A 6,000-nucleotide genomic window follows, 5' to 3' on the forward strand; every position below is an offset into this window, starting at 1 on the left:
GGTGTATCATAGCCGACGAAACATTTTGAACCCATGAAAGCTAGTAAGCAACAGTAGACAGTGTCTAAGGCAATAGGTATGACCTCAATCCCACCTTGCAGGTTCTAAACAGCCACAACAGTATGTTGTCCCCAGATCAAAACCAATTGTGATACCATATCCTCCACCTTTCATCATATTCAGAATCCAAAGAACGAAACTTTCAGTTTTAATTTTAAGGACTTCTGTTTCAAATGTTTGAAATAATATTATCTGACAATGTCATCTTGTGCATTCACTCTAGCTAATTTCTGATAGTAATTTTTAATATAGTTGATAAGATAAAGGAAAATTTCTGCTTGCAGTAGTTTGCCCAGAATGATCCTTTCAATAGCATAGCCTCAAAATCCATTAGTGTATGCTTTACATGGTTTCTGACTTTCAGATTGCAAAAGTCAACAGTGATATTGACATTACATCCCGATGGTTTCTGGGTTTGAATAGGCAGTTGGCCGATCCATGTATGTTGGATGGTTTTTAGTTCTAGTTATCAGATAGGTTGGTCACTTGGTCCACATCATATCAAACACGTGCTTCGCTGAAACTAGCAGGGTCTTTTTTTGGGCTCATTTTGGCTTCTTCATTCGTTTGATGCATAACAGGTTAGGTGGACGTAAAGCCATTAAAATGGAACTAGTATCGGTTTAATGCTTGAATATTGCTCACAAAAACCATACATAAAAGGTTCTCTGCTTTCCTAGATTCAAGTTCGAGAGAAGCAACAAATTTTTAACATAATATGTTACAAATAACAGACAGAAAACACAACCATACTATATTTCATATATATACATTGTTGCAAATTATTATCACATCCAACGTCAACATTGTAGCAGCGACTCTGCTTGGTATTTTACCATATTTCCCTGTGATGTTCAGCAAATCTAAATTGTTAGGCCACGCCAAAAATATGGCAAGTATTCTATGGTTCCAGATATGAATCACTTCTAGTTTGAAATACAAAATTGTAAATCCATTATCAAGTGTATTGATATACCATCAACAACTAAAAAGACAACACGGCACTAGTGTTACTGCAAACTATTAAGCACCCATACAACCATAGTTGTACAAAACCAGAGTAAAGCAGTTAACATGTTACGAAGCAAAATACTCTTACCTATAAATTAGTCCTCATGATACCACATATCAGCAACGCCACGGTATGACCCATCATTCTTGTTTACAAACAGCTCTTCACCATGCAAAATTCGTAATGCTTCATAGTAATACCATTAAAATCGTCAAATATCTAGTATACAAGCTCCGCTAAAGAAAAGTTGTGGCTAAACAACCCTGATCTGAGATATTGTTAGGCACGTTGAAATCCTGTGCTGGGAGATCCTGTCAGGGTTTGTTGATTTAGGCACGACACTTGTCCCTGGCTGGATTTTCCACCTCACAAGCACTTGACCCGGTCTTATTCAATTTCTTTGCTACTTTGTCTACTGTTGGGTCGTGTATAAGATCCCCACCACTCTCTTGGGATCCCAATGGTGAATATGCCTAAATAGGACGAACAGGCGAGTGATTAATAAACACAAATGCAAATCAAGTTTCATAGTAATAAATCTATACTTTCTATACTATTGATTCTAGAGATAATTGTTGATTCATATTCTCTGAGTTTCTCAAAGTAGTTTTTTTTGTCACAGTCACATGGGTCGCGGTATGATACGGTAAGTGAAACGAAAACGGGTACGGGGTTGGTAAGTCTCTAAAATCCGGTGTGAGAGGGGGTAGGCTCATTCGGAATGCCAATTAGGTACGAGGTACACTGTACCATATTCCGTACGTGAATTGGGTACAAAATATATCAATAAAACAAAATTTTATAACTGAAATTTCTTATTCATAGGTAAATATGACATATTTGAACTTTAAAAACACCCGATCAATTTAAAAATGCCCAAAACATTGGCCCAATCTTATCCGTAGTTAAAAGCTAAAAGGTATATCAAAAAGGTTGGCAATATCCTTCCCATCTAAAATTAAATAAATGGTTTTTTCTCTAAAACCCCTATATATTTTTCATTTTGTCCTTTCTAGACCATTGAACTTTTTAATTTCCCATTAGGTCATTAAAAGTTGTCAAATTGTCTCATCTAGATCATTGAACTTTTTTATTTTCGACTAAAGATGTTATTGAGCTTAAAGATGTTATTCGCAGAGTTTAGGTAATCCTGGATCCAAATCTAAAAAAAATTCACATCCGAGACCCGAACACGAACCCGGTGGGTCCCTGTTTACTACTAACTATCAAGTAACGGGTTTCCCATGGGTAACCAAAGATCCATTATTATATTTTCTCTAAACCCGTTTACTTATTATATAACTATTAATAGGCGGCAAATTGAAAACCAATGGATAATACAATGATTACAAGGAAGCATATGCCCAAATCAATCAGGCGAAAGAAATGAGTCAAAACATCTTTCAATCGGACGACTTTCAGATAAAAAAAAATACGTTGGACAGATTGACATATTATTGAAAATTAACATATTATTATTAAGTTATGTTTCTATAAAAAATTAGAAAAAAGATATTATTATGTAATTTAATATATACGGGTCAAGTTTATAAATGATTGTAGCGATACAAAAGATGGAAGTGGCTATTGTAAAACTTAATAAACATCTTTTAGTGAGCTAATAGGAAATTAAAAGGTTTGATGACCTAAATGGGATAATTTGACAACTTTTAATGATCTATTAGGGAACAAAAAAGTTTGATGGTCGGAAAGGGACAAAATGAAAAGTACATAGGGGTTTTAGAGAGAAAACCCTTAAATAAACTAAGCATTACTTTGTGGTATCGTGACTCAAAGTCACTTTGGTACGTGTTCTTCATTCAATTAATCCAATAATTCCCCAGAACGGGAACGCCTTAATTTCACGTTTTGGATCGCGTACAACAACGTTTGGATCGCCTTAATTTCAGTGTTTCGGTACGAACGTCTGGATCAGAAAAAATAGGTAATTTTTTTTTGGTTTAAAATGTAGCAGCTATTACCACGAATGTGACAGACATACTCTCCATTGGTTTGGTATGGTGAGTAAAACCCTCCATATATAGCTTAGTTGCTGATTAGAATGGTCTCCCGAAATGAAAAATGTAGGATGGATGCATCAGTTAATCTTTGATCCCTTTAATGGTTTCTAGAGTCGGTTTCATGATTATTTGATAAAGCATCAATTTTCAATAATCTTTTTCCTTTTGAGTTAATTGTATAAATCATCCCCGTGGTTTACACATTTTCATGGTTTTCATCCCTACAAGTTAATTTTAGTGGATTTAGTCCTTCAACTTTACCTTTTTAGTGGATTACATCCTTTTGATGGATGTAAGATGCTAAAAAAGTTTGAACACTTTTCGTGTTTTTCATCCCTTAGAAGGATATAATCCATTAAAAAGGAAAAGTTGAATGATGAAATCCACTAAAAATAATTTGAAGGGATAAAAACCACGAAAATACGTAAACTATGGGGATGATTTGTGCAATTAACTCTTTCCTTTTTAAAAATTGTTGTAGAATTGAAGCATACAACATAGGAACTGATTCTACATTTAGCATGATTCTACAACAAATGTAGATGTATGTTTTAGAAGAAAAGCTTGGCTAAATGGGCATTGTGGTACCTTGGAGTGATACACTTAGGCTAAAATAGCTCAAAATTGTTACAAGTTTTCAATTGATAACACTTTATTTGGTTTATAATAAGCGATTTTTTAGGAGGTTTGGCAATATTTGAAAACGTTTTTGTTATATTTTGACCTCTTGAGCACATTCAACCAGTTTAATCTGTTTTAAAACATTTAGACACGCACTAAAAAGATAGAGGGTGGACAGCTTCAAAATGGTGATGAAGCTAAATGGGTATTATGTACAGCAGTACGTTTACAGCTTCAAAATTGGGAACTCCCAGAGACGAAAAAGTTGGGTTAAGACCGAGTGGTGTGCGACGTTTCCAAGCCGGATCCCCCCCCCCCCCCCCCAAAAAAATGCCCACAGGACGCAGTGTACATTGCCCCATAGGGTGTTTCGACTTGTTTTTTTTGCCCTTCACGGTTAGCCACAACCGTGGACTTTTTTTTTTTACTTTTGCTTCTTTCCATGCAAACTTTCTCTCTTATCCTTCCACTTTTTCACTATTATATACATTCAATCAATCATATAGTGACAAATGTAAGAAGTCCCTCCACCCATCCAAGATGCCTCACACCTCTAATTTTTGAGAATGCCTAACATGATGACATGGAGCCATGTGGCCAAAAATCCCCCACCCATAGAATGCCTCATACCACTTAGTCTAAACAATATGTCTAAGACTATGATGAGTAGCCCGTTCCATGTCTTGGGTTTCGTTCGAAACGTCCCGGAACGCCTTTGGAACACCCCACCTCTGCCCTAGGGAGCGTTCCGTTCTCTTAATTCGTGTGCCCCGTCCGATTTCAAACGTGTCCTGCCTTTCATCTTTAACAATATGTCTAATATTTTTTTTCAATTTAACCCCTAGACTTTCATTTATATACAAAACAAATATTCAAGTTTTGGAAATTTGGATTACGAATGCTACTTCCATTATATCTTATTTTTAATATTTATTCAAAATATATTAAGTTTATATTTATTTACAACAATGTATTAAGTTTTATTATAAATAATCTAAATAAAATAAATTATTTATATATAATTAAAAAAAAAAAATAGGGAATGCCCCTAGAGTCATTCTTCCACCCCAAGGGAATGAGGAGAATGTCCCTCATGATTGATAAGTGACACGTGTCAACATATAAATGGAGGATGGACATTCCTTTTAGGGGCTACTTCTCATATTCTAACATGTTTTGAAAGTTGACCCATATTTTATATTAAAAATGGGATACGATATACCTATGTGCTACCTTTTCTAATAATACAACACCAATCTACGTTTTATGATGTCATACATATGATGATATAATTATATAAGTTTAAATTGAGATATGTATATTCAACCAAAATTTGCTAAACATTCATACAAACCTCTTTGAAACAAACAAATCAAGAATTGTTTTAGAAAACTCGGCTTTCATCTTTTTAGACCATTTCACGTTCCTAACTTTATAAGATTTATTCAAATCACACTTCTACTACGGGGTCAACCTCGAAAAATAACGTTTTGACGAATGTCATGGTCCTAAGTAGTCGTCTTCCCGTCCATTTTGGATACATGTCTTCAAGGAAATAGAACGTACGACCAACTATTATTCCCTGAGTTCAAAAAATGAAAACATCAATAGAGAACTAAGTAAATGAGGTGGATTCTATAATAAAAAAAGTAAAATTTACAATTAAGAAGAACTTTTTGATATCAAGAAAGGAGAAACCCAACAAAACCTATCGGATAACAAGAACATTCTTATCAGGAATGCAATGTGTAATGACCCAAAAATTTGTTTTTAAATTAGGTAATGGAACCCATACAAGTCCTATTAACACTCTTTTTTTATTATTTTTTAAGCTACTATACTTTTTAAATTTTACAGGATTTCAACTCACTCAAGGTAAGTAAAGCCCTCTAATAAAGAAAGAAATCTAAGATCTAAAAAACAATGACAATCAAAATATTTATTGTTTAGGATTTTGATTGTCATGGTTTTTCAAATCTATGTATGGAGTAAGCGACACCCATACTCGTATTAATATCTTAATTCCTTATTATAGGGCATTACTTATCTTGAGTGAGTTGAAATTCTGTAAAATTTATAAAAAAAATAATAATAATAAAAAATAGTACCTTAATTATGTATAGATAAACTAATCATGGCAAGGTATTCAGTTAGAACCATTAGGTATGTTTCAGATTTCATATTTTACATATTACACCAAGTTTTTCTTACCGAAATCTCTTCGCATATAACTTTACTTCCAAAGTCTAATATTTGTAAACTTAATATTAGATAAGAATGTTCTTG

The sequence above is a fragment of the Erigeron canadensis genome, chromosome 7 (assembly GCF_010389155.1).
Source record: "Erigeron canadensis isolate Cc75 chromosome 7, C_canadensis_v1, whole genome shotgun sequence".
NCBI lineage: Eukaryota > Viridiplantae > Streptophyta > Magnoliopsida > Asterales > Asteraceae > Erigeron > Erigeron canadensis.